A 13,740-nucleotide genomic window follows, 5' to 3' on the forward strand; every position below is an offset into this window, starting at 1 on the left:
TTGAAGAATTAAGTTACATGTCCCACAGTTCAAAGATCATCTTTACGTTTATTTATTAAAATCTTTTCTTGCTGCAATAAGCTCACAAGATGCATAACTTGTTTTAAAAAAATTATCTTCATTTAACATTTTATCCCTCTGTTTGGAAGAATTTTTAAAATCATAATTATTTTAATCTCTTTAAGCATATCTAAGTTTTCTTTGAAGCCTTAGCTTTTAATTTCCTGATTTGAATGAGTTTAAGACAAACCTATAACATTCTAGTGGTATAGGCCCCAGTCCTACTTGCCTTGCTGTCATTGATTTTGGTGGGAGTGTAGGAGTTCCTCGCTCTCGAGTGAGGAGCGAGTCCACTCCACCTCACTACTGCAGGCAACAATAGTCAGGCTCAGGCCTTAATGGCTGGAGCAGAGCAACAAGCAGTCTATATCCCACAGCCTCATGGCTGGGGCAGACAGCAATCAACTGTCCATAGGCTTTGGCCCTCTGGGCAGGGAAGAGCAGCAAGCAGTCTTTAGCCCTCAGCCTCCTAGCTGGGGCAGACAGCAAATAAACATTCTGTAGAGGAAGGCCTTCCAGCCTCAAGTGAGTAGGCAGCCAGCCCCCAGGTGTGGGGGATGTGGCGGTAGGGGGCCCTAATAGTGGTGGGTGAACCTGCCACTGGGTCATCAGGGAAACACAAACACGCTGCCTTGCTTCCTGTCAGCACAACTGGATCAATGTCTGGTTTCCCTGGGCTACTGCCTACCCCTCTCAGACAGCGTTGCTTCATTGGCACTGGGCTTCATCTTGCTGCTTTGTAGTTGGGCAGCATCCTCTCCAGTAACTCGTTGGGACCTTCCACTTCTTCAGTTAGCAGGGCAATGCTTTGGTGAGCTGCTGGTCTGGGATCCCCCAGAGGGCATTGCACCCTGGAAGAGATGTCCACGTCCTCCCCCGCTCCAGCACCAACTGGGCCTTCCTGTTATACTTCCTGTTCTGCCCCAGTACTTCTGGCAAGAGAACAGGGTGGATTTGGCCCAACCCACCAGGGGAGTATAGTGGTCCCTTGTTCTTGAGGGAGGCCACTCTACCTCACTACAGGGACTAATCAAGTAAGCTGAGAAGGATTGGCCTATAATTTTTTCACAGAATTCATCTCTTTTTACTAATCAGTTAAATTGCATTCTATCCAGCCATAGTTCAAGGATGAGTTCTTCAAGTGATGGTCCCTATGTGTGTTCCATAAATGGATTTGCATGTGTACATATATCTGAGTCTAGATAAGTTTCATGGAGGATAGGTTCATCAATGGCTATTAGCCAATATGGGCAGGAATGGTATCTCTAGCCTCTGGTAGTGGGTGGCAGCTGGTGTATCACTTGGTGATTGGTGGTGTTCTTAATCCCACCTTCCTCCAAACCTTCCCTGATAAGAAAAGATCTCTTCCTGACCCCTTCAAAGTCAGCAGAGCCCTCACTCATGGGTAATAAAATTTAAACTCAACTAAAACTCTTCAGCAAGAGAAAGTGACACAAAATGGTTCTGGTATCAGTTCTGATGTCTAAAATGCAGGACAAACTTCCACTGACCTTTCCTTCAACATCCAGATCTGACTTAGTGCCAATCTGCTGCAGTCCCAGAAGGATTCAACTTCTGCTGTGACCAGGGAACCACTGGATCCAATGGCACCACCCATGGGCTCACCCGCGCCCCAGGATGATCAGAGATCTGTGAATCCCTGGAGGACATTTTCACTCTCCCCTATCCTCCCTCACCCTTCCTCTTAGCTCTGTGCTTATTTAGAGACATAATTACTCCAGAGGAAGAAGCTTAGTCCAAGGATGCAGAGCCACTCTCCTTTCCCACCTGCAAATCTGAATACCTGACAATCAGTACTCTCAGTTCTGCCGGTAGTCCAGGACCTGGCTTTTTCTTCTGATGAGTCGGAAGCTCCACAGGAGGGGTTGCAAGTGCTTTGGAAGATAGGATTAAAATTCAAAATGATCTGGACAAACTGGAGAAATGGTCTGAAGTAAATAGGATGCAATTCAATAAGGACAAATGCAGAGTACTCCACTTAGGAATGAACAATCAGTTGCACACATACAAAATGGAAAATGAATTCTTTACACCATGATTTGAGGACTTCAGTGGCTCAGACACAGGTTTGGTACAGAAGTGGGTGGGTGAGAGTCTGTGGCCTGCATTGTACAGGTCAGCCTAGCTGATCATAATGGTCTCTTCTGACCTTAAAGTCTATGATTCTATGACTACCTAGGAAGGAATACTACGGAAAGGGATCTGGGGGTCAAAGTGGATCACAAGCTAAATATGAGTCAACAGTGTAACACTGTTGCAAAAAAAAGTAAACATCGTTCTGCGATGTATTAGCAGTAGTATTGTAAGCAAGACACAAGAAGTAATTCTTCTGCTTTACTCCGCGCTGATTAGGCCTCAACTGGAGTATTGTGTCCTGTTCTGGGCACCACATTTCAGGAAAGATGTGGACAAATTGGAGAAAGTCCAGAGAAGAGCAACAGAAATGATTAAGCAGCAAAGAATCCTGTGGCACCTTATAGACTAACAGACGTTTCGCAGCATGAGCTTTCGTGGGTGAATACCTACTTCTTCGGATGCAAGTAGTGGAAATTTTCAGGGGCAGGTTTATATATGTAAGCAAGAAGCAAGCTAGAGATAACGAGGTTAGTTCAATCAGGGAGGATGAGGCCCTGTTCTAGCAGTTGAGTGAAAACCAAGGGAGGAGAAACTGGTTCTGTAGTTGGCAAGCCATTCACAGTCTTTGTTTAATCCTGAGCTGATGGTGTCAAATTTGCAGATGAACTGGAGCTCAGCAGTTTCTCTTTGAAGTCTGGTCCTGAAGTTTTTTTGCTGCAGGATGGCCACCTTAAGATCTGCTATTGTGTGGCCAGGGAGGTTGAAGTGTTCTCCTACAGGTTTTTGTATATTGCCATTCCTAATATCTGATTTGTGTCCATTTATCCTTTTCCTTAGAGACTGTCCAGTTTGGCCGATGTACATAGCAGAGGGGCATTGCTGGCATATGATGGCATATATTACATTGGTGGACGTGCAGGTGAATGAACCGGTGATGGTGTGGCTGATCTGGTTAGGTCCTGTGATGGTGTTGCTGGTGTAGATATGTGGGCAGAGTTGGCATCGAGGTTTATTGCATGGATTGGTTCCTGAGCTAGAGTTACTATGGTGCGGTGTGCAGTTACTGGTGAGAATATGCTTCAGGTTGGCAGACCACATTATTACACAGACCACCATATTACACAGACCACAGTGAGAGATTATGCCATACTCTATCAAAGAAACTGAGGAACCACCTGATCAGCATCCTTTACAGCAAACAGGAAAACATCAAAAAAGAGCTCTCCAACCTGGAGACTCTCATCAATAACCAAACCTCCATACAAACGGACTTCACTAAAATAAAACAGGAGATCTACATTACTCACTTCACCTCTCTACAAAGGAAAAAGGACTGTAAGCTGTCTAAACTCCTACCTGCTACATGGGGCCACAACCGTGGTACCCCTAACCCACCCAGCAATATCATCAATCTATCCAACCACACACTCAGCCCAGAAGAAACGTCTGTCCTATCTCGGGGACTCTCTTTCTGCCCTGCCACCCCCACAACATGATACAGTTCTGCGGCGATCTGGAAGCCTACTTTCGCCGTCTCCGACTCAAAGAATACTTTCAGGACAACACTGAACAGCGCACTGATACACAGTTACCCTCCCACCAACAGCACAAAAAGAAGAACTCCACATGGACTCCTCCTGAGGGTCAAAATGACAGTCTGCACCTATACATTGAATGCTTCTGCCGACGTGCACAGGCAGAAATTGTGGAAAAACAACATCGCTTGCCTCATAACCTAAGTTGTGCAGAACGCAATGCCATCCACAGCCTCAGAAACCATCCTGACATTATAATCAAAGAGGCTGATAAAGGAGGTGCTGTTGTCATCATGAACAGGTCTGACTACCAAAAGGAGGCCGCCAGACAACTCTCCAACACCAAATTCTACAGGCCACTTCCCTCAGATCCCACTGAGGAATACACTAATAAACTGCACCATCTACTCAGGACACTCCCTACACCAACACCGGAACAAATCAACATACCCTTAGAGCCCCGACCAGGGCTATTCTATCTACTGCCCAAAATCCACAAATCTGGAAATCCTGGACGCCCCATCATCTCAGGCATTGGAACTCTCACTGAAGGACTGTCTGGATATGTGGACTCTCTACTCAGACCCTATGCCACCAGCACTCCCAGCTATCTCCGTGACACCACTGATTTCCTGAGGAAACTACAATGCATTGGTGACCTTCCAGAAAACACCATCCTGGCCACCATGGATGTAGAGGCTCTCTACACAAACATCCCACACGCTGATGGAATACAAGCTGTCAGGAACAGTATCCCTGATGATGCCACAGCACAACTGGTTGCTGAGCTCTGTGCCTTTATCCTCACACAACTATTTCAAATTTGATGACAATATATATCTCCAGATCAGTGGCACCGCTATGGGCACCCGCATGGCCCCACAATATGCCAATATTTTTATGGCTGACCTGGAACAACGCTTCCTCAGCTCCCGTCCACTCACGCCCCTTCTCTACCTACGCTACATTGATGACATCTTCATCATCTGGACCCATGGGAAGGAGACTCTGGAAAAATTCCACCACGATTTCAACAGCTTCCACCCCACCATCAACCTCAGCCTGGACCAATCTACACGGGAGGTCCACTTCCTAGACACTACGGTGCAAATAATTGATGGTCACATTAACACCACCCTATACCGAAAACCCACCGACCACTATGCCTACCTTCATGCCTCCAGCTTCCATCCCGGGCACACCACAAGATCCATTGTCTACAGCCAAGCACTGAGGTACAACCGCATCTGCTCTAACCCCACAGACAGAGACCAACACCTTCAAAATCTCCACCAAGCATTCTCAAAACTACAGTACCCGCACGAGGAAATAAGGAAACAGATCAACAGAGCCAGACGTGTACCCAGAAGCCTCCTACGGGAAGACAAACCCAAGAAAGAAACCAACAGGACTCCACTGGCCATCACATACAGTCCCCAGCTAAAATCCCTCCAGCGCATCATCAGGGAACTACAACCCATCCTGGACAATGATCCCACACTTTCACAGGCCTTGGGTGGCAGGCCAGTCCTCGCCCACAGACAACCTGCCAACCTGAAGCATATTCTCCAGTAACTGCACACCGCACCATAGTAACTCTAACTCAGGAACCAATCCATGCAATAAACCTCGATGCCAACTCTGCCCACATATCTACACCAGCAACACCATCACAGGACCTAACCAGATCAGCCACACCATCACCGGTTCATTCACCTGCATGTCCACCAATGTAATATATGCCATCATATGCCAGCAATGCCCCTCTGCTATGTACATCGGCCAAACTGGACAGTCTCTAAGGAAAAGGATAAATGGACACAAATCAGATATTAGGAATGGCAATATACAAAAACCTGTAGGAGAACACTTCAACCTCCCTGGCCACACAATAGCCGATCTTAAGGTGGCCATCCTGCAGCAAAAAAACTTCAGGACCAGACTTCAAAGAGAAACTGCTGAGCTCCAGTTCATCTGCAAATTTGACACCATCAGCTCAGGATTAAACAAAGACTGTGAATGGCTTGCCAACTACAGAACCAGTTTCTCCTCCCTTGGTTTTCACTCAACTGCTAGAACAGGGCCTCATCCTCCCTGATTGAACTAACCCCGTTATCTCTAGCTTGCTTCTTGCTTACATATATAAACCTGCCCCTGGAAATTTCCACTACTTGCATCCGAAGAAGTGGGTATTCACCCACGAAAGCTCATGCTGCGAAACGTCTGTTAGTCTATAAGGTTCCACAGGATTCTTTGCTGCTTCTACAGAACCAGACTAACACGGCTACCCCTCTGAGAAATGATTAAAGGTCTAGCAAACATGACCTATGAGGGAAGATTTAACAAATTGGGTTTGTTTAGTCTGGAGAAGAGAAGACTGAGAGGGGACATGATAACAGTTTTCAAGTACATAAAAGGTTATTACAAGGAGGGAGAAAAATAGTTGTTCTTAACCTCTGAGGATAGGACAAGAAGCAATCGGCTTAAATTGCAGCAAGGGTGGTTTAAGTTGGACATTAGGAAAAACTTCCTAACTGTCACTGGAATAAATTGCCTAGGGAGGTTGTAGAATCTCCATCATTGGGGATTTTTAAGAGCAGGTTGGACAAACACCTGTTAGGGATGCTCTAGATAATACTTAGTCCTGCCTTGAGTGCAGGGGACTGGACTAGATGACCTCTTGAGGTCCCTTCCAGTTCTATGATTCTATGAGCCTTATTTACCATCTCCTGGCCAACCCCAATTGGTCTTGTTGGAGGACAAAGATGAGCTGGATCTTACAGTTCAGATGGTTCTGGGAGCAATTTCATTGTTTTACCAGGATGAGGCAGTTACCCCACCTATAATCTCCCCACAGTTATTTCAGGCAGTATCACAAACTCCTGCACAGGGTGGTGTCTGAGCTGCAGATACAGCTTGAAGTAGTTTATGAGCCCCAACACAGATTGCTGGAGGTTTTACAGCCCTCAGGCCCCAATTGAACGGCCCTCCTGATCAATGAGGCCATCAGAGATCCAGAAAAAATTGTGTGGGACACTCCCACTTCTTGTGCTCCCATTCCAAAGAGGACCAAGAAATGCTACTTTGTTCTGTCCAAGGGGGCAGAGTTTCTATTCTCACACCCATCGCTTAACTCATTGGTAGTAGTAGCAGCCACTGAGAGATCCAGGTTACAACACCCAAAAACTGCTCCCTCAGACAAGAGTGCCAAATGGCTCAGTCTCCTGGGAAGAAAGGTCTTCTCCTCCACCTTTCACCAATTCAGGGTTTTGAACTACTAGGTTCTTCTAGCTAAATATGATTTCACCAGTTATATGACGATTTTAGATATTAAAGACAAGCTTCCTAAGGAAGATGGAGCCCACATCCAGTCCTTAATTGATGAGGGCAAATTGGTGGCCAAGACTTCCCTTCAAACTACAATAGATGCTGCATCCAGGGAGATGGCCATTATTATGAGGAGAGATTCCTGGTTACAATCCTCAGATTTCCCTAGGCAAGTATAGAGAACCATTCAGAATCTGCCCTTTGATGCAGTTAATCTGTTCCGTGAGAAGACGGATAAGTTTCTCCACTCCCTCAAAGACTTGAGGACAACTCTTCATTCACTGGGTATCTATACCCTTTCCTCTACTGGGGTGAGGGCTTATTCCACCAGAGTGCAGGCAACTCCTGCTGCATGTCTGAGAGATGTATCTCTAGTGGAGCTATGTAGGGTAGCTACTTGGAGCCCCTTGTATACCTTCACAAGACATTATGCTTTGGTCCAGTCTTCCGCTACAGCTATGGGGATTACAGTATTACAGTTAACCATCACCTCTCCAAGCATATCTTTATTTATATATTTTTCTGTTTTGGGTTGGGTACTCACCCAAGAAATCATCAAATTTCACAGCCTTTGGGTCTCTCATGACTAGTTAGTTTCCCATCAACAATGTAAAACAGTTTAACTTGTTTTGCTTTAGACTTCTACCTTTTCCTTCTGGAAAGGAGCCTTAAGCATAGCCGAGTTTTAATATAATCCTAGAGGTATCTTAAGGTTGTGATTGTTATGCAAGGAAGCAAGTTGTAACTTTGCGTACTATCTGCGACTGTCTTTGGGATACATGCAAGGGGCCTCTTCTTCTGGATGGTAGTAATTTTTATATTCAAAATCTAGGAATTTCCAAAGATTCATTTTTTACACTAGCTGTATGAAGAGGTCTCCTCTTCTGTTAAAAGGGACAGACATGGGGAGGGGAATAGACCCAGTTCTCTAGTATATACCATTCTGTTTTAGCTATGGCTTTCCTCCATTGCACAAAGAATATTGGAAGAAACCTATCCTGGGTACCAGGGTACCTCCTACCAAGCTACTAAAATTAAGCAGTCCCACAATTTTTACACAGTTACTTCAGCTAATTATTGATACCAAATATTTTATAATGTACATGTTTACTATTTCAGATGTTTTGTAAAGGTCTCTCTATACGTTTTGGTATAAATGGATCTCTGTTGATAATCCCCAGAATTCCAGGAATCTATCCTTTTTTGTATGGTTCAGATATACATTTGTTAAAATAGCACTTAACAATGGAAAGTCTGAAATAGTAGCTCCATTATTTCAGGCAGAAAATTGTTTGCTTGTTTATTTGATGGTGGTTGAGACTAGAGAATTTAAGTTCTTGATGAGCCAGTATTGCTGTTTAATCATGTATGTCAGCACAAGAGGATTTAAGAACATGGCAAGTTATGCAAAATTGGTGGGTCACCTGAGAAAACATATGTATATTATGAATCCATGGAATAAATTGAATACTATTTAAACACAATGCAATTGTAATGCATCTTTTGGAGGGGGTATACCAAAACACCCACCACAATAACATTTAACTTTTAAAAGAATTATGACCCTTGTATAGTAAGAAATCAAAAGGAGCTATTCCAAGGATTAAATGCCTGCAAGTAGTATGGGGATTATTTAAAAACAGCATAATAGAGGCTGAGACTAAATGTGTGCTTGGATTTTCAGAACACAGTTAACAAGGTCCCTCACCAAAGGCTCTTAAGGAAAGCAAGTGGTCTAGAGATAAGAGGGATCAGTAACTTGTTAAAAGATAGGAAACAAAAGGTCGGAATAAACAGTTGGTTTTAATAATGGCAAGAGGTAAACAAGGGGGTCCCCCAACAATCTGTACTTGGATGTGTATTGTTCAGCGTGTTCAGTAATGATCTGGAAAAGGCATAAAGAGTGAGGTGGCGAAGTTTGCAGATCATACAAAATTATTGAAGATAGTTAAGTTCAAAGTTACGAAGAGTTACAGGGAGACTCTACCAAAATTGGGTGACTTAGTGACAAAATGGCAAATGAAACAGTGATGAGTGGAAAGTAATGCACACTGGTAAAAAATAATCCCAACTACACATGTAATGATGTGTTCTAAATTAGCTGTTACTACTCAAGAAAGATCTGTGGATAGTTCTCTGAAAACTTCAGCTCTGGGGTCAAAAAGGCTAACAGAATGTTAGGAATTATTAGGAAAGGGATTGCAAATAAGACAGAAAATATCATAATGCCACTATATAAATTCATGGTGTGCCCACACCTTGAATACCCTTGTCTAGTTCTGGTCGCCCCATCTCAAAAAGGATATAGTGGAACTGGAAAAGGTTCAGAAGAGAACAACAAAGATGATCATGGGTATGAAGTGGCTTCCATATGAGAAGAGACTAAACAGATTAGGGCTGTTCATTTTAGAAAAGAGACTAATAAGGAGTGTGGGGTTTGATAGAAGTCTATAAAATCATAGATGGTGTGGAAAAGTAAATACAAATACCCAGTGAAATTAATAGGCAGGAGGTTTATTACAAACAAGAGGAAGTACTTTTTCACACAATGCACAATTAGCCAAAATTGTAACTGGGTTCAAAAAAGAACTTAAGTTCATGGACAATACGTTCATGAGTGGCTATTAGCCAAGTTGATCAGGGATGCAACGCTATGCTTGGGGCAACCCTAAACCTCTGACTGCCAGAAGCTGGATGAAATAGGAGTGAATCGCTCCAACTGCCGTGTACACTCTCTAGAAGCTCTGGTACTGGCTGCTCTCAGAGACTGGGTTAGATGGACCATTGTTCTGACCCAGTCTGGCAATTCTTATGAATGTTGAATGACTTTATAAATTGCAAATTCTCATTCATTTTCTTTTTGAAATACCAATGTTCTCCAAAATTTTACTGATGAAATCATTATAATCTAATTGGGTTAAGTTAAAAAAACACAAAAAAAGCTTCTGAAATTTCAGATGCACCATTGTAGTTCTGTAACTTAAAATTTCTTCACTCCATATTTCGGAAGCCTAATTAAAAAATAAGGGAGAACACTATGCTGAGATATGGTGTGAAAACTTCAACTTAGAGTGAATTTTTAGTGCCAAGGTTATAGAAATTTCTGAAAACCAGATTATAATGGAGACACTGGCAGCCTCTAACTGCAGCATTACTAACAGGTGCTACTCCTATATAGTTTTGTTTCAGTTCTAAAATATAAAATGAAAATATCTAGAGGCCTACTTGGTTTTGTTTTGTCTTTTGTTTAACATGTTCATTGTCATCTATTAGTTGTCATCTATTTGATTTTCACTTGACCTGGTGACTCCTGACGTTTTAAAATTGGCAGATAAAAGAAAGATTCATCTTGAATATATGTCTCACTGCAGAATTTTTCTAGTTTGATGACAAGACATCAGGTTAAATTCTTTTGTTAACTGTGAAAAGAAACATTTTCCGTCATTTTAAATTTAAAAAAATCTATGATCGCAAATGCATTTGAATCGCATCAACTCTTTTCTAGAATTTGTTTAAATAGCAAGTTTTTGGAAACTTTTTGTATTTGTAATTGATTAGTGTCTTTCTAATACTTTTAATTTATTTTATTTTTAAAATTGATCAATATTGATTTCATGTAAAGGTATGTGTTTAATACAGTATACAATTAAATTTTTTATCTAAGCACAGTAGATAATTGTATTATACTGTTGGCAGCTTCTGTCAGGAATTGGCTGGGTGTTCCTTAGGACAGATTTATGATTAAGGCACAAGCCTACGAGTTAGAATTCCTGGTTTTAAACCTGGCTGTTCCACAGACTTCATGTGTAACATTGTATGAGGCACTTAATCTCACTGGGCCTCAATTTCCTCATCTATAAAATTGTGATAAAACTTACCAAACTCACAGAGGGGTGATAAGGCTACATTCGTTAATGTATATAAAGCAATGAGATTCTGGAATGGAAACTGATATATCAGGTAAAGTATTACAGTTTTTTATTTTTTTAATTGTTACCCCATATCAGTTCAGAAATAAAGGTATGTGATATTTATCTCAGTCTTGATTTACTTTTTCTATTCTCAAAACACAGGACTTGATCCTGGCGACATTGTAGTGAAATGGAATTTTGCCATTGATTTGTAAGGGAGCAGGAGCTTATCTATATTATTTGAGTTTCAAGAAAGAGAAAAGAAGACTTAAAGCAACTAGTCTCTCACCATTTGTTTTTCTTAAGATTTTTTGAAATACCGGTCATATCAAGACTGCAGACATGCTCTAAATGGAATCTTAAGAGCAGTGATGGGATTCAGGCTTTGGTCTTAGCAGAATAGTTGTATTTTATCTCTCTACTTTTTGTTATTTCTAATTGATTTAAGAGGAAACAAATTTATCTTTTGCACAAACCATTCTAATGGCTTAAAGATCATCTAAAATATGAAAAAAGAAATCAACCTGTGACTGTTTAGTCAATCAGTCCCTGTTCAGTGGCAGTCATTTCAATAAAAGGTAATTTCTAAATCTGTTGAATAACCATTTGAATGAATATTATTGCTTTCATATTGATGAGTCATTTAAATCAGAAATTTGGTATATGAAAGCATTTCTTAATTCCACATGCTTTGCTGTAAATTGCATTAATTGTCATTTGTATACAACCTATTGTTTTTTCAGAGTTAAGTGGCTTTCTTTCTATTCTGTTATTAAGTTCTGTAATGTAGTATGCTTACAGATATGCTGAGTGTCCAAAAAGAGGATCCTTTGGACAAATTAAGCAACACTAATTAAAGTTTTTTTTCAATATTTTAACTCAATTTTAACAAGTTTTCTTGCCTGCATTGCTAATATCAGGTATCCAACAATTTGGTAATATTTTGTACAGTATATAGGAAATATAAAATTCCTCTTTTAATAAGATACTTATAAATGAAACTGTAAATATTATGATTAGTTTGTCAAATTCAGTTCCTTTAACTTGTATTTATTATCCCTAACGTGGATTTAAGAGAGTCTACAGCTATGTGAAGTGAACTAAATACGAACCAGAAGCCTTGCTCCCTAGTAATATCTGAATGTGATTAAAAAAAAATTAATCGGTTGTATTGTAATCTTTCCCCAGAGCGCACATGCAACACCCCCACCCCATATCCCCCAACTCTAGTCTTAGCATGTGAAATTTTAGCATTTATCAGCAAAATAATTGATGTATCTAAGTGTTCGTGTATTGCAGAGGATCTTAGACTGGGGATTGAGACCTCTTGGCAGGTTTTAAGTGGGCAACTGGTGGGTTGTGGCATAATCACCAAATGCCACTAGAACCCAGCCAGGGGAGTGAGCTAAGGGGAGGAAAGGGACAACTCTCCTCCTTCAGTCCTGCTGAAGCTTCTCCCTCTCCCTCTTTTCTCTCAGTGCTCCGCCAGTTTCTCATGTTTTAAGTGTTTTGTTATGTCTGTTGGTTAGACAAAATGCTCAGCACTTTATTAATTTCCGGAGCACAAAGCTCAATTTGTTTGCTCTGGTTTCTAAAAAAATAGGCGTATTAAGGGCTTATCTACACTAAGGACGCTACAATGGCACAGCTACAGCACTGCAGCTGTAGCGTAGTGCTGTAGTGTAGACATGTGCTACAGCAACTGAAGGGTTTTTTTCATCGCTGTAGTTAATCCACACCCTTGAGAAGTGATAACTAGGTTGACAGAAGAATTCTTCCATTGACCTAGTGGTGGTGTATCTACTGCGCTTAGATTGGCTTAACTACATCTTTTAAGGGAGTGGATTTTTCATACCCCTGAGCAACATAGTTAGGTCAACCTTAATTTTAGGTGTAGACCAAGCGTAAGAAACTTCAGAGGCATTAGTCAGACTCATACTAATATTCTATCACCCCATTAGTAAGTTCTATACTAGCAACATGATATCTCATTTTTCCTCTCCCTCTGCTTTTATTTATTTTAATTCCTAAGATAACACTTTAAGTTCAGAGACAACACTTTGAACTATGAAATAACATAGATGTTGAAATATTTAATATTTAGCCACTTAATGATTAAGTTATATGTTGGGTATATAATGAATGTTTTTCTCACAATATGGATGTTGGTAGGACTCGCTTCAAACTTCTGCAACTTCATCCAGGTGCTAATTGGTCTCAGTGACCATGTTAATTATTTGTATTAGCATAGGGCTTAGAAACTCCAGTCAGGATCATTGTGCAAATAATGCTGGTTTCACCAATGATTCCGTTGGTGGTTGTGAGATTCTCTTCTTATTCTTACCTATTACGTGAGCAGTTAGCTTTACTTCTTTTCTGTGGTCTCAGTTTGAGGTCTAACACTGCTGTTTCTTTTGGTCAGACAGCCAGGAATTGCTGTTTTAATTTGATCACCCTGTTCTAATCTTAAAATCTGTTTATTTTGGAGTAGTAATAGGCATACGTCTCATGTCCTTAATTTCACATCACTTTTACTTGGGATTGATCAATTTGCTACATTAAAGGTATCCATTACATATATATGTACACTCTAAAAATCGTTACCTGATTTATACTGCAAAACCACAATCTCAGTATGCAAGTTTTGCATCATTCATTGGATTTTAGTTGATGGTGAAGACAAAGAATTTTGAACAAACTTCCAACATTAGTTTCTACATGCATCTTTTCTATCGCACATGTATCCTGGTGGAACTTAAGACAACCAAATACAATTGTCAGGATCTCCTTTTCAAGCTGGGCATAGTTTC

At 41.2% G+C, this 13,740-nt stretch overlaps 1 protein-coding gene across 5 annotated transcripts in view; it reads left to right on the forward strand.

Moving 5' to 3' along the window:
* Nucleotides 1–13,740, forward strand: part of RSRC1 (arginine and serine rich coiled-coil 1) — a 392,168-nt gene that overhangs the window by 264,854 nt on the left and 113,574 nt on the right. The window lies entirely within an intron of this gene.

Source organism: Mauremys mutica, chromosome 9, assembly GCF_020497125.1.
Source record: "Mauremys mutica isolate MM-2020 ecotype Southern chromosome 9, ASM2049712v1, whole genome shotgun sequence".
NCBI classification, from domain to species: Eukaryota; Metazoa; Chordata; order Testudines; family Geoemydidae; genus Mauremys; species Mauremys mutica.